At 42.3% G+C, this 27475-nt stretch overlaps 1 protein-coding gene and 1 long non-coding RNA gene across 3 annotated transcripts in view; one reads left to right on the forward strand and one right to left on the reverse strand.

The window, feature by feature from the left end:
- Window positions 1–8094, reverse strand: part of BMAL1 (basic helix-loop-helix ARNT like 1) — a 60498-nt gene extending 52404 nt beyond the window's left edge. For both annotated transcript variants that reach the window (XM_084853692.1, XM_084853701.1), the window contains exon 1: window positions 7953–8094. The gene's annotated coding sequence lies outside the window, so the exon portion shown is untranslated. The remainder of the gene's footprint in view (window positions 1–7952) is intronic.
- A 286-nt stretch (window positions 8095–8380) lies between these two features.
- Window positions 8381–23054, forward strand: LOC146357683 (uncharacterized). The gene is made up of 3 exons (XR_014786810.1): window positions 8381–9394; window positions 21881–22149; window positions 22934–23054. It is a non-coding gene; the product is annotated as an uncharacterized LOC146357683 (long non-coding RNA).
- The last annotated feature ends 4421 nt before the right edge of the window (window positions 23055–27475 follow it).

Below are 27475 nucleotides of genomic sequence, written 5' to 3' on the forward strand. Positions count from 1 at the left end.
ATCATATTAAGTCACTGAAGACATGAAGCTGCCTTAGACAAAGTAAGACCTTGGTCAATCTAGCCCAGTTTGCCTACTCTGACTAGCAGCAGGACTTCAAGGTCTCAGGCACAGGTCTTTTCCATCCCTGCAACCAGAGAACCATGCCAGGAATTAAACCTCTGACTTTCTACATGTAATATATGTGTTCAGCCCTGTGCTATAGACTCTCCCATAATCTATGTACTTTTATTAAGATGAGGGAAATGACTAATTCAACTTCCCAGAACTCTGGCTATAGCCAACTCAGGAGGATAAACCCACTTGCTCAAACAACATACACTCTCTTCTCCAAACAAGTAATCCAAAAGGTGTTCCTTAATTATAGACCTACCTTTGTAGGATGACACGGTGGTCACTACACCAAATGGAAGATAGCATTTTCCATCACTCCACCTCTCAGCAAGTTTATGTGTATCACACTAACAAGCTACCAACATCAGTGGTTAAGGGTTCTCAGAGAGGATGAGACAAACTACAGAGCAAGCAGCCAGTATCAACGGACATCTTAAGAGAAGAGAGCTGTAGAAGAGCACAGCTGGAATTCATAACAATGAAAAAGCAACTAGCTTCAGGCATTCTGTGCATAAAAGGGAGGTAAATGTCAGTGGCAGCATAACCATGTTAGGTGTGTACCCACACACAATCAGTGTCAGGGAATGAGGGGAAATTGCTGGATTTTTTAATTTATCTCAGCAGGAGGCAAGCTTTTCCTATCTCTGTGTGTGTGTGTGTGTGTGTGTGTGTGTGTGTGTTGGGAGGGGGGGTCACTTAAACTTTCTACATGTGCCCATTCATACATCTCCTTTGGTACTTCAGGTGCTCAACCTATGCTGGAGACTGCTTTAAGATGTTCTCTGTAGTGCTGGAAGGGGAAGTAAAAGGCTTCCTCTCCTGTTCTTTCCTCACAACAGCCCATGACACAGTCATTTTTAGCAGAGGATGACAGAAGAGGTATTTCCAATATCCATGTATACACAAAAAGTAAGAGTTTCCATGAGCTACCGTTACATCTATACAAGCCATCAGAGTGAATGTTCATTACTTTCTAGAATGCTTGACTCAGAATATTAGAATTATGGAACTTCTGGACACCTAAATTACACAGAAGTAGGACAAACTTTAGAATTTCAGTACAGCCTAAATCCTTCCTGTATTATCTGTTCCAAGTATTTAATAGAATTATAGCATAATCTTATACATATCTAATCAGAAGCAAGTCCCACTGAGTTCAGTGGGACTTACTTCTATATAAGAAGGTTTTAGGAATGCAATCTTATTCACTATGGCATACTTTCATAACCAACAAGCTTGATTTCTGTCAAGTTATGTCACACTACTAAAAATCTAGACAAATGTGTTCTATTGCCTTCTCCTCACCCAACTGAATCAAAAAGTTTTGAAAACGTCTATTGGGCTACAGCTAAGATTTGTAATTGTTTTCTAAAACTTTCAAGGCACAATTGGTATTGGTTTGAACTATGAGTAAAATGTGCATTGCAAACACAAACATCAGTGCTATTCCATAGCTTTGAATCTTCCTTCCTCACCTTTCCCTGAGCTTAGAAGGAAGCTTTCTTTAAAATTCTCTGTATACCAGATATGGGTATGGCTACATACATCTGGGAAATATCCTGAAGAAATTTTCCTATGGAGAAATCCAGTGGCCTGCTAGATGTAAAGAGATGTACACCTGCCCCATTTTACAGAATTTCAATACCTCTATGAACATTTTATAAAGCATTGTACATTTTTTCTGTTTGAATAACCACTTAGAAACAGAGGTAAAGCAAGCAGAAGGCTTGATAGTATTGCAATGATCGCATATTACCTGTTCTACTCTATTTTAGCTTTAATTTAATTCTGTAATTTATGGTTATAAACCCAGAGCCTGAGCTGGGGCAGGTTCTCAAATCAAACCAACTATGAATTTTAGGACCAGTAAGCTACTTCAAGTAATATTTTAGTTGTAGTGTCAGAATTATCCTCTTCCTTTTATACCCCTGTCCTGAGCACACTTTTTCAGTAAGGAATACCCTAGATCATCAATTTACAGTACAGTATATGTACAACTAATTTGTTGAATGGGATCCAGGCATCTCCCTTAAAGGCAGTGTTCCTATCCTGATGACTTTATGTTACTTCCAGTATCAGAGACAGTATGCCCATGTACACCAGTTACTGGGGAACATGGGCAGGAAGGTGCTGTTGCGCTCATGTCCTGCCTGTGGATTTCACATGGGCAGTTTATTGGCCATTGTGTGAACAGAATGCTGGGCGAGATGGACCCTTGGTCTGATCCAGTATGGATCTTTCCTTATGTTGCAGAAATATTGGATTTTCTTAGTACTCAAGCCTACAATATTTTGTTGCTGGCAAAATGTTCTTCCTCCAAGGAAGCACATTTATTGTTAATGTGAGCGCTGTGTGGGATGTGGCTGACTGAGCGTGGTAAGCATTTACTAGATAGTGCCTGTGGCATAAGTGATGAGACACAATGCCTCCTGCCCTATGCACATGCTATTTTTGGAACCTATTTTTTAAATGGTGGTTATATGTTCCCCTCCATGCTACCATAGTGCTGGAGGACTGATCCAGCACTTGTTTCTTTCTTCTTCTTCTTCAGTTAAAAAAGCAGCAAGCTTTTATTCACTTCTACCCACTCTGCCTTGCTATTTGAAAAAGTTAACTAGAATTTTGGTTTTATTTGTTTGCAGCAGAGTCCTATGCATTTTTGCTCAGAAATTAAAGTCCCACCACATTCAGTGGGGCAAGTAAGTGTGCATATGGCTACAATTATGATGTTTGTGCTATATCTGTGCTCCCCATGGTGCAAAGCCATAGCTGGAGCAGTCATCTAGCCTTGTTTACAAATAAGTTTCAGAACAGCAGCATGGCAACTTCTCCTGGCATGGGAACCCGACCCACCATCCATTATGTGGACTGAGGATACCACATTAATGGCATTACATAGGGCTAGTGAAAGTACAATGCTAAAGACACAGTTTTCGACACTTGGAAGGCATTTAAAATTGACGTACTTCCAACTGAGAATGCAACTGTAACCATGCTTATCTGGATGTAATTCCCATTGAGAGATTTCATAGAAATTCATTGAGCCAAGTATGATTAGGAGGACTGCAGCCGTCATAAGTTACCATGTGTCACGTGGTGGAAGTAGATCTACTTAGTGGGCTTCAACATGCTTCACACTGTATTCGACATATACAAACATCTTGCATAAAGACATGTCATCATGCAATAAACTAATTCTCAGTCTCTACATTGCCTATTTGATAGCAAGTACATTTTCTCTATATGTCTCAGGACAAATTGAATTATATTGGGGAGCAAATACAGCATCTTCCATATTTTTTGTAGGTTTGGTTCCTGGGAGGGAGGCCTGAGCCTATCCCCCAAACTAATGGATCCTCAGATATACCAGGTAATCAGTCTCCCTGGTTTATCCAATAACCATCAACCAAAATAACTTTTTGGACCAGAATGCAATGTCTATCCCCTGAGCAGTCCCAGTAATGGAAAATACATAAAGCTTTATCTGGGAACTACAGACTTTTAAGAAGTGATGTAGGATGGAAATTTTTCCAGTGCTTTATTTTTCTGTGGAAAATTATTCCATTTCATATGTAAAAATGAATGCATGCCAATTACACATACAAAATTAGGCAAGCTTGGCAGTTTCTAAGCTGTAATTAATGTTTTCCAGGTGATTAGCAAGTATGTGAGAGAATATATATGTGTCATTGAAATACATATATGTCTCAGAGTGACATGGAACTAATAAACAGTGACAGCAAAAGTGAAAGTGCCTCAACAACCTTAGTAGAAGAAAACTGAACTCTGTTGAAATAGATGAGTGGTTGTCAGCATACCATGCAGAGTTCTTTGGGTTGCTAAAATTAATTAGTGTGTTAACAGTTTTCAGTACCTTTGTTTTTTTCTTAAATTTAAACAATGTAAGGGAAGTACATGCTATTGGGCAGTATTCAACAGTGCACTCCATTTACACCACTGACGTAACACTAGCATAAGTGACCTCTAGCACAATGCCAGTAGGGTATGGTGGCCCAATGAGTTTCCCCAGAAAACTTATCTCACCAGCATACATTATTGGTGTTGCACTAGAGGTCACTTATGCTAGTGCTATGTCAATGGCATAAGAGGAACAGTAGTGTTGAATGCCTAATGTCTTTACATTTTTAAAGTATTCCAATAAAAAATTCTATATAATATAACATTTAAATAATGTTATGCGTCCTTTAATTTTCCCACTTAACTATTTCAAGTCAAATACTTGTGATGTATTGGGACAAAAAATTAAAATGGGGTACTTTTTTTTGGTTTGTTGTTTACTAAATAAAAAGTTAAATAAATATGCTAAATTAGATCTCTCTAGAGCAGAGGTGGGCAAATTGTGGACCTCCAGATGTTTTGGCCTACAGCTCCCGTCACCTTTAGCCAGCACAGCCAATGGTGAAAGATGATGGGAATTGTGATCCTCCAGATATTTTGGCCTACAAGTTGTCCATCCATGCTCTAGACCATCAGAACATTTTCTGATGCAAACTGAAAATGTTCCTATGCAAATGACCCTTTGCAAATTAACCTAATTTGCACTGGATGAGTTTCCAATTTTAAATTATCCAGAAAACCCACATGAGTGCTTAAAAATCTGTCTGCTTCTTCCAATACATGTGATCTACTCCTTCTCTTATATTGACATTGATTTTGCACAGTTGCCTTAAAAAAGACTGTTTATGTGCATGTGAAAGAAAGCTTAAGAAAAAAAGCTTAAAATACAAGAATACACACAGCTCAGCCAGCTGTGTTTATATACAATATGCTAGGTGACCCACAATCCAAACAACTGGTTTTAATTCAAAATATGTTTCTTAAATTTAAATTTTATTGTTTCTTTTATGCATAGTTCATATAAGTATAAGAGCACTAGAGTTACCACACCATATATATCTAAAAGATAAAATGAGATAATAATGTAAGAGAGACCTAAAAAGATGAGAAGAGCTTAATGTACTGGCTAGAAGACTGAGCTGTGAACTAGGAAGTCCATAGTTCAAAACTCTCAACCACAAACTCACTGGGTGGGCTTAGGCAAGCCACTGGCCTGGTATGCCTGCAACTAGAAGCCACCACGGTGAATTTCCCCAAAGGGTTTCTCGTTGTGGCAACTGCCACCATTTTGAATACTCAAGCTGTGGCGGGGGTGCACTGTAGCTTGTCGTTACATGTGAACGCAGCAAGGAAGGGTTATTGGGGTGGTTAACAAGCCACTGCAACCCTAAAACAACCCATGGGTTCTGGGTGGCTCGTTAACCACCCTAACAACCCACTGTCACCAGGTTCACCCGTAACAAGCTACAGCTTTCCTCCGCCACAGCTTGAATATTCAAAATGGCAGCCGCCAGCATGACGAGACACCCAGAGGGAAATTCACCAACAGTGACTACTCACTACATACAAACCCGGTCACTTTCTTTCAGCCTCAACTCACCTGCAATATGGGGATAATACTGAATACTGATACAGAGTACAAGGTTGTCATAAGGACTGCTGAGATGTTATATAAAACACTTTGAATGCTCTTGAAGGACTATATAAATGCCAAATATCCGTAATATTGAGTATTTCCCATGATTGCAAACCCTTAACAGTTTTTTTTAAAGCAAGACGTAGAAATTAAAGTCTGGCAAACCAAATTCTAAAATAGCCCATTTAAATATTTAAAAACATACATTTCTTTTTATTGCTTATATTGCCAGAGCAATCAGCAGCCTTTTAGCAATAAGAGCACTAAGCCGCCTTTTATACTGCCTTTTATCATTTGAACTTGGGTTCAAATATGTCACTTGCCACAGAAAACAGGCAAATCACTACACTGAAGATTCAGAATGAACATGGCCATCAAATGTTAGGCATATGGCCAACTTTTCCACTACTGGATGAATTCAGTAGGCCCAGAATCCGCAAACTGAGATCATATGAACCATATGTAGTGACTAATGTATGGCATACTCTTATTGCATGAACAGAGGTGCGTACACCATTTGGTTTGCAGTCAATAGGTTAGCATGTATGAACATTTATTAGGATGCAGTCCTAAAGGATGTAAGCCCCTTGAACACAGTAGGACTTACGTCCGAACAAACATGTAGAGGATTGTACTGTTAAGTAGCAATGCTACTAGTAGCATTATGATGGAAGTTTTATCAATAACTACATAATAACTTGGCTAGCAGTTACAGAACTATTTGCTGTTTTTCCAGTCCAAACATATGAATGTCCTCTCTCAAAATTAGTTTCTTGAGCATTGTAGTACACTGGGGATTTTCACTTCTTTTTTTACACCAACGCCTATTCAGACATTACTTAAGTATGATGCTGAGCAATCCTCTTATATATATTCAGGGACTACCATGAAATATATCATCACCATCATCCATCAATAGGGATAGCAAAGTTGTATCAAAGGAATGATGGGGTATTGGTTAAAATTAAGCAAAATGTGATACAGCTTTTAAAAGTGTGATATGCTTGATGAACACTCTCTCAATAAGACCAAAAAAGAAAATACCAAACACAAACTCTTTCTTCATTAAACCATCAGAGAATCTAGTTCAGATTTATGAGTAGGACAAATCATTTAAACTAGTATAAAGTTATTTGCCCTTCTCGTAAATCTGAACCAGAGAAGAACATATTAAAAAGTACATGTGGCATCCCCCTTCATTAGAACCCAGAAAATGGGAGTAAGGCTGCAATCTTCTGTACAATTACTAGGAAGTTAAGTGCCACTGAAATCAGCAGGACTCATTTCCCAATTGACACGTTTTTCTCCTAGAGAAACAAGGGCCATTCATCTACATTCTTACTAGGTTTGCATGAGTTATAGTTATTCTAAAAAACTTACACACAGTATTTGTTCTGTGCAGAAGTTTAAAAGCAAAAAAGGTCAGCTAACTGTAGCTTTACTAGACACTGAGTTGCCAGCCACCTTTGTTTGCAAAACTAAAAGCAAAGCACAACACAACTATGGAGTTACTATGTCAGCTCCATCCTTAAAGATGGTCTAAAAATAGTTTTAAATAAATAAAATTTAAAATTCTCATGCCTTTTAGAGAGGATTTTTGTTTGAAATCAGCCTTGCCCCAAATGCCACGGAACCAACATTGCAAGGCTACGGGTTTTTTAAGGACAACACTGTATAAATAAACTCTCTGGTCGAGAGGAAGAGAATCTAATTCCATTTCCTTATCTCTCCTGAGCGAATGCCCCAGCAATATAACCCAGAGGCACACGTAAGGAAGTGTGCGTGAGTGTTATGTCTGTGCGTATATACACACACTTCCCTTCCTCGAGTCTCCTTATCTCACCCAACGAATTGGCCTGGAGACCCCGAGGAGGATCAGCCTCCCCCATATCTGCATCCAGCGGGGTAGTCCGTGGCAGCAGAAACAGCCAGACGCCTCGCAGCACCTCAAAGCCTCGCATGTTTATTATTATGGCACAAGCGTTCGTGTCGGCGTGTGCGGGCGTGTGCGGATCTATTAAGACACACTGCACACCAGCACACAAACAGCAGCGCTCTCTCCGCCGCCCACCTGTGCAGGGACGCGGCAGAGGCAACAGGCAGCCCCCGGGGAAGCCACCCCCGCTCGAACCTGACAGGAACCCACTGCCGCTCCCCCTTCCCCCATCTGCCTCAGCGCATTCCCCCAGCGGGAATCCCCCTTCCAGCGCCGGGTCATTAAACAGGAATCTCCTCCACCATCTCCTCCGACCGTCCGTGCCTCCCGCCCTCGCCGCCGCCCCTACCCCTCTATCCAAGCCGAGGGCGGACAGGCATTCCTCCACCCCGCACCCCAATGCCTCACCGTGTTTAGAAGGGCGGGGGGGTCGCGGTAGGTAGCCCCCCCACGGCGGCGCGCTGTGTAGCCAAGGAAGCGACGCCCGGCGCGAGAAGCCCCTGTACCTGACCTACTTTCCGCCTGGCTTGCCACTGAACGTCGCACCACTAACCTACTTTCCAGCCAATGGCTTCTCCCCCCGCAACAAGCCCCGGCCCGCCTCCCGACCAATCATGGGACAGCTACGCAAGCCCGCCGCCCAATAGTCAACCAAGTCGGGCCCGCATGGCCCGCCCTCCAGCTCTGCCAACCAATCTCCACCGTCGGTTTAAGACTGAACGAGTCGGAATGGGAATAACGCTCCTGTTGCTCCCGCCTGCCTAAAGGACTATAAATTGCGCGCGGGGGGGGGATGGGTGAGAGGAGGCGCGCGCGTTCTCGTCTTGCCGGCCTGTTGTTGTTAACGGTTGCGTAAGTGACTGTTTAGAACGGCTGGGACCCGGATGTAGTCTCGCTGCCGCTCCTGTGCCGAGCCCAGCCGAGCCCCAGTCTGCCCTGCGCGCGGTGCTGCCGTCAGAACGAGGCAGCCAGTCGGGGGCAGCTGCGGCTGTTTCCTTCTTCGCTGCGCTGTCAGGGTTGTGCCGCCTCCGCGTGTTTTGGTTCCTCGCAGAGGGGGGAGATTAGCAGCGGCGCTCCACGAATGGCGCGCAAGCCCTTTCAGAATCGCGCGCAGATCTAACTATCTCTCCGTATCCTTCCTGATATCCACTTAACAGTACGGCTGCTGAGGAGGGTGGAAGCCGTTTAGCTTAAATATATTCCTGGAATACTCTGTCGTTAATCTTTCTACCTTTCATATATAGATAAATAGATGTGAATGAAAGAAAGACCAACAACAGAGTATTTTAAGCTAAAAAAACGTTTTGAGCTAAAAAAAAAAAAATACGGAATGCTTAATGAATTTGCAAGTCATATAATTTATAATTACAATCATTTGTAATTGCAGTTTATTCACATATATAACTTACTGCGTTTCTGTACTTCCCAGTAGATGAAGCTCTCCGAGCTTTCCTCTCTCTCCATTCTCGCCTGTGCCAAACCGAGGCAAATTTTTGCTTCTTGTATGGCCTCATAATTGGCCACCCCAGCTTAATCCGTCTCTCTCTAAGCAGCCGTCGCTCGAGACAAATCCTGCCCGAATATGCGGCTGTCTCTGTTGATTAATGCGGTTTATTTCATACATGCCGCGAGGACTTGGGGTAAATTAAGGCAGGGGTGGTGGGCAGAAGGTAGATCTGGAACGCTGGTTGGATTTGCAGTCAGTCTGCAAGGTTTTCCAACTCTGATTTGTTTTAACAGGAGCAGCAGCAAAATGATCCCCCCCCCCCAATTGTACTGCTGAAATGAAGAAAGCTTGGGGTAACCGGGAGTCAGTGGATTTTTGATTATGTGAACTCCATTCAGTTCTGGTACTCGAAAACAATTACTGTACTCAGGGTTCTTTAATTCTATGTGTATATATCTTTTGCACCAGTCCTTGGTTGGTGGATCTTGGGGTTCTAGTAAAAAAGACCTCAAAGGAGATCTGCAAGCCTGAAGTTTGCCCACCCCTGGTTTAAGGTGTATTTAACAGTATTGTACCCTATGACAAATACTTCCTATATTTCTTTTTATAGGTTTTAATTGTATAAGTTTTAATGTTGTAAAGCTGCCTTGAGTCCCAGTATTGGGGAAAAGGTGGGATATAAATAAATAAATAAAATTATAATAATATCCTAAAGGCTAACAGCCTTCATTATGCAAAGCCTCCACCCGCTCTCCTTTTGCTCTCTACCTTGAAAGTGCCTTCACCGCTTGGAAGAACAGTCTGCCTTGCAAATTTCAGCATACTTCACCCCCACTTTGTCTCTCCCTGTTCCTAAAAATGTCTCCAGCAGCCTTTATTTCTATCTGGATAAATTCCTTGTCAGTCTGTTACAGCACACACAAAAGTCTAGTCACTAGACTCTAGTGGTACCTTAAAGGTTAAGGGCACAATCCTATGCATGTTTAGACAGAAAAAAGTCCTACAACTCCCAGTATTCCTCAGCCAGCATGGCTGACTGGGGCATACTGGGAGGTGAAGGACTTTTTTCTGGCTGGGGAATGCTGGGAGTTGTAGGACTTTTTCTGTCTAAACATGCATGGGACTGCACACTAATAGATATATTGAGCTAATGGTGCATTTACATACAGCAGCCCACATGGCTACATCTTATAACTAGAAGAAATCAGTTCATAGAGAGATTGAGGGCTCCATCACGGGGCTTTTTATCCCACAATTAAGTTCGGCTCCCTTACATGGGCTGACATAGGCTGTTTTTGTGGGGCTGTCTTTCTCAGCAAGTTCTCGCAGCCACTACGCTACCTCCTCAGAATTTGCTCCCCTCCCAGAGTTTGGTCTAGGAATTGGGGGGGGGGGGATGGTGAGAGGGGGATGCTTTGTCAGAATTTGCTACACTTTTGCTCCTCATCCTGCTCATTCCACTGAGGTAGCAGAGAGGGCACCCCAATTTACCCAGTCAGAGAGGACCACTCAGAATATGTAACATCAACTCCATATTACATGTTTATCCTGCCACTGTTCCAAAGAGCTCAGAGCAGCATATGTCTCATTCTGTTATAGAAAAGTCCTGCAAAGTAGTGGGGGGGGGGGACTAGCCCCGAGTATCTTTCCTTTTTCCATATGGAGCCACCCTCTATTTACCTCATGGCACTGTGGTTACAGCGGAACTGCACAATTTCCATGGCCATTAAAGTGGATTTACATTTAAATACTGCATTATCTCTGGTCTTTTAAAACTGGGATAAAAGTCAAAAACTATGGGAGACACCCAGGAAGTTGACACCATTATCTAAACTTCTGCAAACTTCTGTGAGTGACCAATCATGAGCGTGCGATAAAAGCCCTGTGTGAAGGAGCCCAGAATATATTTATTTCATACTGGAATGATAGAATCCAAGATGCAGTAAATCCGTATTTATTAATGGGTGAACTTTAAGATGAAGAAAATATAAGGGTGCTAAGGGATATATGTTAGGAATTTACAGTTTTTTGTTCCTTAATAATAATTGGTATTATATTATATAATTGTACAACATCGCATATTCAAATAAAATCATTAAAAAAAGACTGATACATGTATTGTGACTTATGGACCAAGACTTAAAAAAACACAAATCCTTCAGTTTATTGATTAGCCTCACACCTACAGAGGCAAACCTATCCTCCAATTTATATGTCAAACATCCTCCAACATATTTAAGCTGTGATCCTATATACACTTAGGTGGGAGTAAGCCCCATTGCCAGGAGTGGGACTGACTTCTGAGGAGACATGTATAGGATTGCACTGTTAGCCTCCACCCTCCCTACCCAGAAGATTTGCCACCTTGACACCCAGTTGCATATCTGAATTGCTACTATTGCTTTTCCTGGCAGGGCTCCTGTGCCTCTTTTTTCTGATTTTTCAGGTTTTTTACAACAACCTTAACTACAGTTTCTCCATTCACCCCCCCCCCCAACTCTATGCAGTTTTCAGTTTTCATTTAGTAGAAATTGCTTGTTACAGTTTGATTCTAAGGGAGAGGGAGGGGGGGGTACACAGAGAAAGGGTAAGGTACAAAGATAGGGAAGCCCATGGGTTAAACAAGCCATGGGCTGTCAGGGACCAGCAGGAGAAAGTGGGTGCACTGCCTCCCATGCGCCCGCCACTTCCACTTTAAATGAGTAACACATGAGGAGAGCTGTTCCTTCATAGGCTGCCTAGCATGTTGTCCGAACCTGGAACGTTGGGTTGTTTGGTGGCTAAACAACCCAGCAGTTAACCCAACAAGAAACCCTAGTGCAATAGTTGTTCACTGGCTTGTGGTATATTCCAGTTGTTATTAGCACAGATATTTTATTCCATGTATCATTCAAAGGAACTACGCCAAATTGATTGACATTTTCCCTCTTTTTGTAATTAACAGCTGTATGGTAAGTTAACATCCAGTGTGTGGCTTTTCTCATAGCTTATGCCAGGGAAACTTCATCCATTGATAGCTAGCCTGCCATGCAATTCTTACTGGTAAAGGGGCGTTGTCAAAAAGAAAAAAGGAAAAAAATCTAACCCAAGCTCCAAACCTTTCCCAACAGAACACAAAGCTATACAGAGGACTGTTTTAATGTGTATAGTGGTGAAATAAATTAACTTTATAGCTCTGTACTATTTTAAAGCAACATCACAGTAATTCAAGTCTATGCCCCAACCACTGAGGCCGAAGAAGCTAAGGTTGATCTATTCTGTGAAGACCTACAACACCTTCTAGAGGTAACACCAAAAAAAGATGTCCTTTTCATCATAGGGGATTGGAATGCCAAAGTAGGAAGTCAAGAAATCACCGGGATAACAGGCAAGCATGGCCTTGGTGTACAAAATGAAGCAGGACAAAGGCTAATAGAGTCCTGCCAAGAGAACACGCTGATCATAGCAAACACTCTTTTCCAACAGCACGACAGGCAACTCTACACATGGACATCACCAGAGGGTCAATATCGAAATCAGATTGATTATATCCTTTGCAGCCAAAGATGGAGAAGCTCTATACAGTCAGTGAAAACAAGACCTGGAGCTGACTGTGGCTCAGATCATGAGATTCTTGTTGCAAAATTTCGGCTGAAATTGAAGAATGTCGGGAAAACCACTAAACCATTCAGGCATGACCTAAATCATATCCCTTATGAATATACAGTGGAGGTGAGGAATAGATTTCAGGGATTAGACCTGATAGAGTGCCTGAGGAACTATGGACGGAGGTCTGTAACATTGTTCAGGAGGCAGCAACTCAATCCATCCCAAAGAAAAAGAAATAAAAGAAAGCAGAGTGGTTGTCTGATGAGGCTTTACAAGTAGCTGAGGAAAGAAGGGAAGCAAAAAGCAAGGGAGAAAGGGGAAGATATATCCAACTGAATGCAGAGTTCCAGAGAATAGCAAGGAGAGACAAGAAGGCCTTCTTAAATGAACAATGCAAAGAAATCGAGGAAAACAATAGAATGGGAAAGACTAGAGATCTTTTCAAGAAAATCGGAGATCTCAAGGGAACGTTTCGTGCAAAGACGGGCATGATAAAGGACAAAGAAGGCAGGGCCCTAACAGAAGCAGATGAGATTAAGAAGAGGTGGAAAGAATGCACAGAAGAACAATACAGGAAAGATCTGAATGTCCCTGATAGCCATGATAGTGCGGTCACTGAACTTGAGCCGGACATCCTAGAGAGTGAAGTCAAGTGGGCCTTAGGAAGCATTACTAACAACAAAGCTAGCGGAGATTACAGTATTCCAGCTGAGCTATTTAAGATCCTAAAAGATGATGCTGTTAAAGTGCTGCACTCAATATGCCAACAAATTTGGAACACTCAGCAGTGGCCACAAGACTGGAAAAGGTCAGTTTACATTCCAATTCCAAAGAAGGGCAATGCCAAGGAGTGGTCAAACTACCGTACAATTGCGCTCATTTCACATGCCAGCAAGGTTATGCTCAAAATCCTACAAGCTAGCCTTCAGCAGTATGTGAATCGAGAACTACCGGAAGTACAAGCTGGGTTTCGAAGAGGCAGAAGAACTAGAGATCAAATTGCCAACATTCGCTGGATCATGGAGAAAGCAAGAGAATTCCAGAAAAATGTCGATCTCTGCTTCATTGACTACGCTAAAGCCTTTGATTGTGTGGATCACAATGAACTGTGGCAAATTCTTAAAGAGATGGGAGTACCAGACCACCTTACCTGTCTCCTGAGAAACCTGTATGACAGTCAAGAAGCAACAGTAAGAACTGGACATGGAACAACCGATTGGTTCCAAATTGGGAAAAGAGTATGACAAGGCTGCATATTGTCACCCTGCTTATTTAACTTATATGCAGAGTACATCATGAGAAATGCCGGGTTGGATGAATCACAGGTCAGAATTAAGACTGCTGGGAGAATTATCAACAACCTGAGATACGCAGACGATACCACCCTAATGGCAGAAAGCGAAGAGGATCTAAAGAGCCTCTTGTTGAGGGTGAAAGAGGAGAGTGCAAAAGCTGGTTTGAAACTCAACATTAACAAAACTAAGATCATGGCATCTGGCCCCATCACTTCCTGGCATATAGAAGGAGAAGAAATGGAAGCAGTGACAGATTTTATTTTCTTGGGCTCCAAGATCAACGCAGATGGTGACTGCAGCCATGAAATTAAAAGACGCTTGCTCCTTGGGAGGAAAGCTATGGCAAACCTAGACAGCATAGTAAGAAGCAGAGACATCACCTTGCCGACAAAGGTCCGTATAATCAAACTATGGTTTTCCCAGTAGTAATGTGGGGCTGTGAGAGCTGGACTATAAGCAAGGCTGAATGCCGAAGAATTGATGCCTTCAAACTGTGGTGCTGGAGAAGACTCTTACGAGTCCCCTGGACTGCAAGGAGGTCAAATCAGTCCATCCTAAAGGAAATCAACCCTGAGTGCTCATTGGAAGGACAGATACTGAAGCTGAAGCTGAAATATTTTGGCCACCTAATGCGAAGAGAACACTCCCTGGAAAAGACCCTGATGCTGGGAAAGACTGAAGGCAAAAGGAGAAGGGGACAGCAGAGGATGAGATGGCTAGATAGCATCACTGATACAATGAATATGAACTTGAGCACGCTCCGGGAGAGAACGCAGGACAGGAAGGCCTGGCGTGCTATGGTCCATGGGGTCACGAAGAGTCGGACACGATTTAACGACTGAACGACAACAACTATCTTAAAGGCAAGTGTTCCAAATGTTCTTTCAGGAAACCTATTAAACACCTTGCTTTTTGAGTTAATTAACAACTTCTTTCAAAGAAAAGTTGCTGTTCCAAAACCTCTCCTGTCGGCTGAGTTCCGTTACCTCTCAGAGCACTTCCAGATGAGGCTTGTATGGTGCCATAGCCCCACCTTATTCATGGAATTTTACAGGTGGATCAGACGTCATTATCTATCATACATAGCCACCCTGTGTTTTCCCTCAGCTTCTTCCATCTTGTCTCTTACCACAGAAAATCTGTTAAGAAAAAATGGAATAGCTGCACAATGTCTTCTGATTGTTAGTGCTAAGAGTTCTCTGTCTGGAAGCACCGAAACATGTCTTGTATGGGTTGTCCTTATAATCCACTCTGTGACTACATCTAACTATGGTAAAAGGTCAAGTTTGTTCTAAAATGCACTTCTTTCTTTCAGCCTTTCATTGCTATATTAATTGCATAGATGGTATCTCAGAATTTGATAGACTGCAGGTTGCTAAGTCAGTGCCATTTAAGATTTCCAGCGCTTTTAACGTTTTTACTACCTTAAGGCAAAATGTAGAACTAATGCAGCTGTGCAAGAATTGCTGTATACTGCATTTCCTGATTTGGGGCATTTAGATTTTTATAATCTTATGTGCCTCTGAATGTCAAATATCAATGTCACAAATATACAAAGTATCTCCAAGTGATATTTCCATGAGAAGCATGCTACAAAGTCAAATCTGATATCCTCTGAAAACTGCTGAGATGGTTTGTTCCATTTATTTCCTTCCAACCATTCCTCTTTGCATTTTATCACTTTCTCACCCATCCTGTTGCTGACCACAAGATCCCTTTTAGTTGCCATTTATAGGATAGTCCCTCCCCTATCTAATTAGAATACTGATGCTTTAAGGAACACACAAACAAAGGACGCTAAGCATATATTTCAAGTATTATAGATTCAACTTCAACTTGGCAGAGTGCACTATAGGAATGTTTAGCAAAACCAGCTGTCAGGTCCCTAGCTCTCCACTATTCGCCCTTTAGACTGTAGGCTGGTGTAAAAGGCTTTAGGAACAAGGCTTTTTGATGGAGGTGATATTGGTAGGTGATTCATCTACTGAGGGACATAGTATCCAACTAGTTCTGGATGGGGTTGCCCTCTTCCTGAAAGTATACGCTGAAGGTCTGAGGTTTGAAGGCTCATAGATCTGTCTTTGTGACTCAAGTAGGCTGGGTGGCACCTTCTATCAGCTAGGATTGATATACCCATGGTAACCCCGCCTTTTTTCTAAGATTGTTTTGTACTTTTTTTGGTCTGTTTCCGGGCACAATTCAAAGTGCTGGCTATGACCTATAAAGCCCTATACGGCTCCGGTCCAGGTTATCTGAAAGACCGTATCCTCCCTTATGAACCTGCCCGTGTTCTGAGATCTTCTGGGGAGGCCCTTCTCTCAGTCCCACCACTGTCACTGGCACGTTTGGTAGGAACCCGGGAGAAGGCCTTCTCAGTGGCTGCCCCACAGCTGTGGAACACCTTTCCCAGGGAGGCTAGGATGGCTCCCTCCTTGATGGCTCCAGAGGCAGACTAAAATATTCTTGTTCCAGCAGGCCTTTGGGACATAGTTGGAACCTGGGGGTAAGCTGCTAAAATGCTGTTTTAAAATGCTGTTTTAATGTTTTAATATAATTTTAATTATATTGTTTAATTTATATTTTAACTTTTGTATATTTTCATATGTTTTAATTGTATATGTTTTAATTTTTGTAAGCCGCCTTCTGTCCCAGTACTGGGAAAAAGCTGGGGTATAAATATAAATATAATAATAATAATAATAATAATAATAATAATAATACTTCTACAAACCTTGGGTTTTCCCCAAGTCTGCTGATACCTCCCTCTTGTGCATAGGTAGTGTCAGGTTGGCTATATAAGCAGCAACACTCATGCCCAAACAATGGAAATAGAGGGAATGTCCCACTGTTATCAGGGGCTGGATGGTGAGATCGTATCTCACTTGTGTTGAAACAGCTTCTTTGGCTCCTAGTTCATTTCCAGGCTCAATTGAAAGTCCACTTTTGCTCATCATTTTATTTTCCCAGCCCTTTTAATTAAGTTAGTTGGAGGAAATGTTAATATTCTGCTATTCTTCCATCAGCTTTATCTACTGGTCCTGCTGTTTATATTTTTGGGTGTTTTATCTTGTATTCTGTATGGTATTGTATTTTAATTATAAGCTACTCTGGGAACACTGCAGTGCTGATGATGTGGGATATAAATGATGTAAATAAATAACATAAATTTAGGAACAAGGCATTTTTAGAAATCAACAAAAATGGATGTGTTTGCACTTCATTTTAAGCCAGGAATCCTACCTTAATAAAGCACAATGTGAACAAGCAATGTGAACAAGCAGCCCATTTGCTTCTCGCTTCACAAGAACACATAAACATGCCAGGAAGGGATGGCTTTGCATGACAGCCAACTTGGGGATTATGGTTTAGTGCTCCCAGAGAAGCCAGGATTCGTAAGCCAACAATACCCCCTGGGTTAAAATTAGCTTACAATCCTGGCTTGTTTGGGCACACTTAACCATCATCCCAAATTAGAATATCACAAAAATCTATCCCTTCTTTGTCTACCTGATATTATAATGGGAGAAGCGAATGGACTGCATGCCCAGTGCTGGTTCAAATAAAGGTTTATTAAGCCAGAATTTTTAGCTTAAATTGATGTCCGTCTCTGAATGCAGCCAATATCTTAGTCTGACCTTAGCTATTCAGTATCTGCTTCAGTTGAATAGCAAAGATCCCTAATTCTCAGGACCCAAGGAGTTGAAAAGTGACCAGATTTTTTTTACACACATCCCTTTCCACATTGGTTACATCTAACCAGTGTGCTCATTTAACCAATCTAGTATTATAACACTGGAGATCTGGAAGCAAATTTTTACTTGACTTTTATTAAAGAACATATTTAGCACCATGTTAAATCTAGGTCAACAGGTAGCAAAAGCAGATGTCAAATGATAAATACATTTTATTATGAACTTTAAGTTAAATTCAGGTCACTTGGGCTTACTTTAGGCAAAATATGTGTAGGGTTGTACAGCATACCCCATTATGGGAGAATTTACAAAGTCATATAAACTTAGAATTGAGCCATTTCAAAATATGACAACATGATTAAAATTATATGATATGTCTGGCTGTAACATTTTCCACAAGACTCTTTGTTAGTTAAGACATTCTGCAACAATTATATGATTTCTGAGAAGACAAAGGAGCATTTTCGAATCATTAGGGTACAGTGTGTCTTTGAGGAAACTTTTGGTAAAAAGAACCACTAAGATACTATGGATGAGGAAAGCCACCAGCAGGCAAGGAAATGTTCCTGTGCTCTCCTCTCCTTGAACATTTTGAAATCTCTGCCAGCGGTTCATATAATTTTGAATCATTTTAATCCCCTAAACCCTTCCTTGTCCTAGAATGCTCCCTGCTATTCTATCACTTTTCTGTTGCTCTCTGCTGTTTTAAGTGAGGGCAGTGGCTCCAGCAATTATTACTGAACTTCCAATGAGTATTCTTAAGCAAAAGCAAAACAACAGGAAATCAGACATAGATATCACAGTAACACCAGTGGGACCTGCAACAAATAGTGAGGAGTGATTCTGTTCCCTGTTGCAGTCAGCCATACCCTCAGTGCCACCTTCAGGTTTCTGAGGGCCCTTGGGCAAGATACACTCCATGGGCTTCCCGCCTCAGTGGATCTACCTTCTCACCACTATTTCCACCAGCTGCTATTGCCCCTCATTCTCTTTCTCTTCATTGCTCCCACTTGCTTGCTTGCCAGGGAGAGAGAGCCAGGGAGAAAGCAGGCAGTGGCATCTCCTGCTTCTCCTTCTCTCCACCACCATTGCCTGGGCCAGAGCAAGAGGCAGGTGAACAAGCAGGATGCAGGGGTGAAGAGGAGCAAGTCCAGGGGTCTCTTGTCAGTGCCCCCTGCAGGGATGTGGCACCTTGGCAGGTGCCCAATCATGCCTAGCCTCGATGCCAGCCTTAGATACCCTGTTGGAAGATGTTCCATTCCATTTTTTCCCCACACCCAGTTTTCCACCCTCCCAATAGCTGGTCAGCATTCTTTGTCCACTGAGCATGCTCAGTCCTCATTGGGGTATGTGGGTTTGTTCCCCCCTTAGGTCCCCTGCGCTAGCTAGCTAGCTGCTCTTTATATTTCTGCAAGCCTGCTGATACCTCCCTCTTGTGGGTGGATGGTGTCATTTTGGCTACATACAGATCTGCATTCAGATCAGATGAGTTTGCCATGCATACGTAGGATTCTGCTCTTGTGAGTATCTTCTCTCACATGAATGGATTTTAATGTTTTTATGGTGCTGGATGTGTCCTGCCATTCTTAGTCCCACCGTTCTGTTGCAGTGAGACTCTGCGCATCATAACAAAATGCTGCGAGATTTCCACAGAGTCACTCTGTGCCGCTACAATAGTAACTTCTCTCATCACTACTGCGGCCACCCCCTCATCCTGCCACAGCTTCAACTCTGTCGTTGCCACGGCAACATCAACCCCCGCAAAGTGCCATAGAATCACTGCTGCAATGCCATAGCAATGGCATCATGCTGGCCGGGATGCTGCCCAGTCTTACCATCACATAAATGACTCAGTGAAGGAGGAGAAAGATATGGCTGGAAAAACAGTCTGGGAACCATGGGTGATATCTCAGCATGACAATACAAGAATGACAGCCCATGTCCTTTTGTAATTCTGCTGTTCTTCCGTATAAACTTTTATCTCTGATTGCTGCACTCTTATCTTTTCTCAAACGGAAACTTCTGGAACTGCAACGTATTTCTCCCCACCACCAATATCTGAGAATAGTGATAGTCTACTTGCCTGATATTCCTGTACATTGCTGCAGTTCCATTACTTCAGGCCATGACATCCTAGTTACAGACGCGATGGCCTTTTAGGCCCCTTCCAACCCTACTATTCTATGATTCTATGACAGCACGGGTGTAAGTAGCCCTGGTCCTGGGGGTTTCTTCACACGGAGCTTTTATCCTGCTATTGAGATTGCTCACTCATGGAGGTTTGCGGGTCCTTCACATGACATCATCAACCTCCTGGGCGTCTCCTGCACTAAAAGACCTTTATTCCATTTTTTAAAAGATCGGAGATAATGAGCTATCAAATTACCGTGCTTGAGTTCTGCTTCAGTTCCCTCTGTGAAAAAGGAAAAGCTGCAATAAGAGGAGCTAGAAACATATGGAAGAGTCAGAAAAGGAGGAAAGAGGGGAGAAAGGGGGGGGGGCAGGAAGCACATGTAAAGGGAGCCTGTTGTGATCTTGCATTTAAAACAGGAGCAGAAAGCCCAGTTTTAAATGCGGGATTTTAGGCTGGTTTAGAGATGCTCTGGCTGTCCCTGTACAATGACTTCAGCATGTCCTTAACTGGAACAGCCAATACCTATTCTTTACTGTAGCCCACCTCATTGTCATAGTCTTACTACAATAATAATTAATGCAAGGCAGGCATCAAGGTGTCTGTCACTGGGCACCTGCCAAGGGCCCTACCCCTGGCAGGGGCACACTGACAAGAGCCGCCTGGAGTTGCTCCTCCTCTTCACCATTGCAACCTGCTGGTTCACCTACCTCTCACTCTGGCCCAGACAAGGGTGGTGGTGAGGAGGAGGGGCAGATGCCACTGCTCACTCGCTCTCTGCCTGTCGAGCAAACAAGTGGTAGCAATGACGAGAGAGATGGCGAAGAGCAATAGCAGCAGTGGACTTACTGAGAAGGTAGACTGAGGGAGGAGGCTCATTGAGGATGTCTTGCCCAAGGGCTCTCAAAAACCTGGATCCAGCACTGAGTGCCTGGAAGACCTGCACCCAGCACTAAAGCAGGCCGTTTCAAATTAACACAAGGAACCGATCCCCACATCCTATGTGGCCTTCCTGCCCGATCCTTTTACAAACAAAACAAAACCCTAAAATTTCTGCTTATAACCTCTTTCTTTTTGCCCACTCATCTTCCTAACACCATGTTCCCTTAGGTCTCTATTTATGGGCCTCTGCTTTTCTTCAACCATTCTGCCTTCCGTATCTCTTCGTTTCCTTGCCTATTCAACTATGCTGGCACTTTTGGACACACATGCACGCGTATACACAATTTCCTTTGCTTTCTGTCCTAACTCCTCTCTCTCTCTCTCTCTCTCTCTCTCTCTCAAGAAAACACACTTTATTTGTGTTTATTTTATTAGTTTTATTTGTGTATCACATTTGCATCCCACCCTTCCTCCAAGAAGCTCAAGGTGCAGTGGATAAGGTTATCCCACTTTATCTTCACAAACAACCTTGTAAAGTAGTTTAAGTTGAAAGGGAGTGAGCCCCTATAGCCCCCACTCCCCAAGGCTACAGCCTAGAACAGTGGTGCACAACTGGCCCGTCAGGGCCTTTACTGTGGTCTCCCACTTCACTGCCTGTACTCTGCATTTTCTCCCCCAAAGATCCTCATACAGATCGCATTTTCCCTGCTGCTGCTAGCAGAGATGAAAGAGCGATCTATATCAGGATGGCTGGGGGAGCAAGTATAGAGAAGACTTCCCATTCTCTCCCCCCGAGATCATCATGCAAATCACTTTCCTGGTTGCTAGCAATGTGTGTATATAGTTTGTATTCAATGGGTCCCATGTAGTGAATGGAACTTAAGTGAATGGAACTTAAGTTAGGCTGGCATTGGATACAGCCCTATTTGTATGCAGCCCCCAAGCCAGCATTACATGTGGCCCTCAAGGCCAAAAAGGTTGTGCACCGTGGACTTGGAGGCTACATTATACATGTCTTCAATGGAGCTTACAGTAAATTAGCTTCCCACAAACTGGTGTCTTCCAGATGTTTTGGACTTCAATTCCATCAGTCCCAGCCAGCATAGCCAATGTTCAGGAATTCTGGGAGTTTTCATCTGAAACATCTGGAACAGTTGGGGAAGGGTACAGTGAGTAAATCATTAATGTAGACGTGGAATACCTTTGAGAATTTGAGGATGTCTTTGAGAATGTATCTTTGAGAATTTCTACACGAGGCTTTTATTGTGTGTCCATGATTGGTCACTCATGTTTTTTTGCAGGTCCTTTACATGATGTCGTCAACCTTCAGGACTCCTCCCCTCCTTTCTGGCTATTATAGCGGCTTAATTATCTGTGGGGGAAATGTGATAAGACACTTCAAATTGCAATAAATTTCTGGTGAATTTCCAGCATCCTACGATATTGCGGCGCCATCTAGTTGCTGTAAAATAAAGCATATAGAACTTGCCCAGAAAGAAACCCCCCAAATGAAACTACGTGAAAAGGAGCTGGTATCAATCCTGCAAGGAATCCGGAAGCAGAAGCCCTGGTAAGGATGTGGGATTTTAGCCTTGTGTAGAAATGCTCTTCATATACTCAGTGATTTGTAGACACAGGAGCTCTATATATGTAGGCTGACCATACGTACCGTTTTAAAAGGGACAGTACCTTTTTTTTTCATATTTCCCAACCGTCCCATCATTTTAACATAAATGTCAATTTTGTCCTGTTTTTAATTTTTTGTAAAAAACTGAACGCGTTTATCATAAGGCTCTATGCTAATCAATGAGTGCAGTAAAACTACGAGTGTGACGAAAGAGGAAGTTCCATTTACTTTATCCAGTCAGGGCCAGGCTTCTTGAGCTAGCGACGATCAGACGCCGCCCCCTTGCTTGTCTGCAGTGGCGGGGAATTCAAGAGGCGGTCGCTGAGCCCCGTTCAGCATGTGGGAGCCAGGAGGATGAGTCTCACTGTTATTTCTACCATCATTCCGCCCATAGAGATTCTTTCTGCCCTACATTCAGTTTGATTCGGACTTTTCAGACTCATATTTCGGTTCAACAGGCTGTTAGCTATTTTTTTATTACAGCGGAACTCTCCGCTGTAATAAAAACCCCATCCCGTTTTTGTCATCCCAATATCCCATTTTTGTCTCAAGGAAATATGGTCAGCCTATATATAGGTATTTATTTTAACTCTGGTTGGAATGTTTATAGTCATACAATTCTATACTTGTCATACAATGGAATTAACCATCATACAATTAGTGCTGTGTTGACTGTGGGTTGCCGGTTTTCCCAGTACTATCATGAGGCTGTTTGTTTGCTTGCTAGATGATATGTGTACAACAGAAGTAATCAAGTAGGAGTAAGGATCTAAGCACTTCTAAAGTCGCACTGATTACAATGGGAGAGAGAAAAGCATTTGCTTCATTCTTCTGTGGAAAACAATGGGCTTTAAAATGGCTGGATTGTGTCTTTGGTGTTCTGAACCATGCACAGGGGAGCCTATATCCTTCCACCCAAGGGTGTATGCCAAACAGTGGACAAATACGCAGCACAGGAGCACCCTGTATTTATCATCCTTTTATGGAGAAGGACAGGAAGTACTTAGGAAAGCATTCCAGGAAAGTTATTCATCCACATTTGTGAATCAGACAGCAGTCAAGAAGGGAGTTTCCGAAAAGTGTTGAATAATCCTTTTGAACTTGACCTCAGCTATATAACAAGCACAGTCATTCATCCTGGAGAACTTGGAAAGCCTGCTCAGGTATTGTGGATGTGCTCATGAAATAAACAACTTCAGACTTCTTTTATTTAAAACACTTTTAGTGTGCAATCCTATGCATGTTGAGACAGAAAAAAGTCCTACAACTCCCAGCATGCCTCAGCCAGCCAATCAATGGCTGGCTGGGGCATGCTGGGAATTGAAGGACTTTTTTTCTGTCTAAACATGCATTGGATTGTGTCCTTAATGTGTATTAAAATAATAGCGTGTGTAACAAAATAACCAAATGTGCAGTGTGGAGTTCTCCCATTTCAGGATTCTAGCCCCTCCATTCCACCCCCATCCCCAGTTTTCTGATTCCTCACCTTTCATTGGGTTGTTTGGAGTTGTTTTCTGATTCCTCAGTCTTCATTGGGTTGTTTGGGGGAGGGGTTCCCCCTGTGGGGTTTCCCCCTAACATTTTAGGTACTCCTGAAAACCTCAGGGTTCCCCCAGATCTGTTGATATCTTCCTTTTGTGCATGGGTGGTGCTGTTTTGGTTACTGGCGCTCAGGGAATTGACCTTACCACTAGTCCATATGATCAAACATACTATTTTGTATGACAGTAGCTGCAGTTTTGTGGTAACCTCTCCCCATCTATCCATATTTCAGATGGCAGCAGTGGCAGCACTAACACAAGCCATGCAGTCTGCATTAGGGATGAATGAGCATTTTGATGGGGGGCGGGGTTATATAAGAACTTACCAACATTTGCAATTTTCTCCATAAACAGGATGGGAAAAAATTGAGATTTTTAAAAAAATTAAAGGTGGGAGAAAACAAAACTGACAGATTTGCCCATCCAGGCCCAGTGCTTAGCTCTTAAAAGTCTGTGTTTGAATCCATGTGTATTCAGCCATGTTTGTGGAGCTGAACTGGGGTTGCCACCTCTCTTTTTCTGACAAGCTCCTCATCCTTAACAGCTACATGTCAGGCAGGTACAACGTGGACCTTTCCATGCTAAGAATAATTGTACTTATTGAATCTGGCTGGTGCAGATGTGTGAGAATTTTGTTTGGTTTGTTTGGTAAGAACATAAAAAAAATCACAAATTTCTTCATAAATGGGACAGAAAGAACTTAAGGCTTTAAAAATTCAGCTGTGGGAGAAAGCAAAACTGAGAGATACATCCATCCCTAGTCTGCATGTAGGAGTTATTTTCATGTACAAGGTAACTTACTTGGTCTCACATCATACATTTCTGATTTAGTGCATGAGCATTGGCTTAGGAGTATGTGCAGCTGCAGCCCAGATGTTACCATGTGTTGGATTACAACACATGTCTTCTTTATATCTCAGACCATGTTCCAGAGCATGGGCCAGGATGCCATGATGCAAACACCTTGCTAAAGTTAAGCACGTTTTTGAGTCTCTATGGGAGACAGTCTCCGCACCCCATGTAGCGTGCCTTGAATTCCATGATGGAAGAAAGGTGGCACATTAAAGAAGTGATAACTAAATCTTGAAGGACAACTCAAATGGAACTACGGTAAGAGAAAACAAAGTTTAGTAAATTTCAAGAAATACAGAAGCATTGGCATGCCTATGTGTATGGAGGAAAACTGTTCCGAAGAATATGCCTGATATAACAGGTACATTTCCCAGTAGCACTTGCTTCCAAAATAGCATCAAAAGCCATAGAACAGCCTTCCTCAACCTAGTGCCCTCCAGATGTTTTAGACTTCAACTCCCAGCCAGCATAGCCAATGTTCAGGAATACTGGGAATTGTAGTCCAAAACATCTGTAGGGCACCAGCTTGGGGAAGGCTGCCCTAGAACTTGCAATATGAGGTTTTGAGATAGGTGCAGCAATAGACTATCAGTAGTACTTGGATATTGGTCATCCTGCTGATTGTCATTTCACGTTTGCACAGATTTCTCCCTAAGGGGTAGAACTTCCTGTTACCATGGCAATGCCAGGATCTGCTTGTGACTGAATGCTTTAATGGGATGAGAAAGCATGAACTTGGAAGTGTGCCCTTGGTGCTTTTGTAAGTCAAGTGCTGAATGAAATTCAGTTAAGTATTTCCAGTTCTACAGCATGATCTTATCATGCTGAAGTCATGTTATATCTGAAGATTCGTATGATAATATCCACCATACCTGTCCACACCCATTCCAGAAAAAAGTTGATTAATTAGTTGCATTTTTTTCTAGGAGTGACACACATCTTAAAGTTATATGAATCAAAACTTACATTTAAATAACTTATTTGATTCCTCAGTTAACATGTTGTCAGAGCCCTCAAGCACAAATAATTATTTTCCTCATAAAAACTGTGTGTGTGTGTGTGTGTGTGTGTGAAAGAGAAAGAGAGATTTTCATAAGGATGCTGCAACACTATGAACAGGATTCTAAGATACTTGGAGAAAGCATTAGCTCTCTATTAACTGTATTCAATATTGTCCACAAACAGGATTATATTTACACCATTGTCTTTTCCCTTTAACACCCATGGTGTCCATGCAAAGCAGCTATACTAGTAAAGAAGGCAGAGATATTGAATGTTCTGACAAGCTATCAATAAGACAAACGTTGTGATTAGTCAGTAAGAAAGCACATAGGTTGGCAGGCAGACCTCTGACTCTTGTCTAGCCAGCAGAATACACATGTGGGGTTATTGACGTGAATGGTGCCAAATGTTTGCATTATCAGACTTTCCTGTAATAAACACAGAAGCAAGGGCCAAATCTTTTATTCTTTGTTGCTTCTGTTGGGCTTAATTGTGGGGAAAGCACAGCCATTTTAATGCAAATGTACCGTCCAGTCTAGTGTGTATGCATGCACACATAAAATGTTGTCTCCAATGTTCATCCTACTTAGAGTAGACTCATTTAAATGAAAGGGACTGAGGTTAGATTAACATACAACTCATAATGAGCAACCCTATGCAGGTTTAGTCTGAAGTAAGCTCCACTGAGTTCAATAGAAATTACTCTCAGGTAAGCATTATTTATTTTATTATTTATTTATTACATTTCTATACTGCCCATTAGACAACGCTCTCTGGGCGGTTCACAAAACAAGCAAGCATGGCATTGTAGCCTTGGTGTATTGGTAATCATTAACAGTATTAATAACTAACAGCAAGAACATTGAATTTTGTAGTACATCTGGAGGAAAACATTTATTCAATTGAACTATTTTCATCAACAAAGAGATTCCAGGTGTTTTCCTCCCACCCCTTTTTTCATGTTGCGGTGGCGGGGGGAACAACCTATAGGAAAGAGAGAGAGAGAGAGTGTCCTGCATAGTTCTCATAAAAAGGGAAACTTGTCGGTGGTACAAAAAGGAACCCCCTCCTCTTCTTCCAGATCATAAAGACCCAAATAGTACTGCTCATTTGCTGTGAGATGTAGACTGTGAATGAAAGTTGCCACTGTGGCTGAAATCCCATGTGCAAATACATCTGCCTGAAATACTGCATATGCTAATATAGCCCAAGATTCCCTGTGCTTTGAAGATGTTCAGAAACAGGGCTGTTCTTTATAGCCAGTACTAAAACGAAACCTGAGATATTCTTAATAGTTTAATCCAAGTTTTGATAGTAATAGCACCAGTCCAAAATAGCTATACTTTTATCAGTGTTTTCAGTCTGGCTATGGTACCACTCAGAGGTCTAAAGACTAAAGACTCCTCCAAGTGGCAGCCAAGTTGAAAGCCTCCTTCACGCTCAACTTACCTTCCCAATTAGGGGAACGTGCAGTGCCTAAGGGAAGGGAATAAGCCACCTGAGATGCAAAGAGAGGTGTAAAAGTGTGCGGAGATTACATCAGGGGCCTGGGAGAAGGCAGACGAGCGGTGGTTCCTTCATGGGCTGCATTGGGAACCTCTGTGGGTCAAACTCAGCCTGTGGCCTGGAGGTTTCTTTAGTGTGTCATTAATTCTACTATAGTTAATCAACTATCTGCTATACAATCTAAGCATTGTAAAATAATCTAATGGGATTAGGCCCAGAACAGTCTATACAGAGTAATCTATATTCTAATCTCCAATTTGCCACAGATGTGCTAAATCCCATACTAGACTAGACATTCTTCATATTATGTCCTTTTTTCTGGTATGAAGAGCCAATGGGTGTTAACTTGAGCCTTGTTCTGGAGCCGG

Source organism: Heloderma suspectum, chromosome 1 (genome assembly GCF_057233095.1).
Source record: "Heloderma suspectum isolate Gila_16-S chromosome 1, 16-S_ref, whole genome shotgun sequence".
In the NCBI taxonomy this organism is placed as follows: domain Eukaryota; kingdom Metazoa; phylum Chordata; class Lepidosauria; order Squamata; family Helodermatidae; genus Heloderma; species Heloderma suspectum.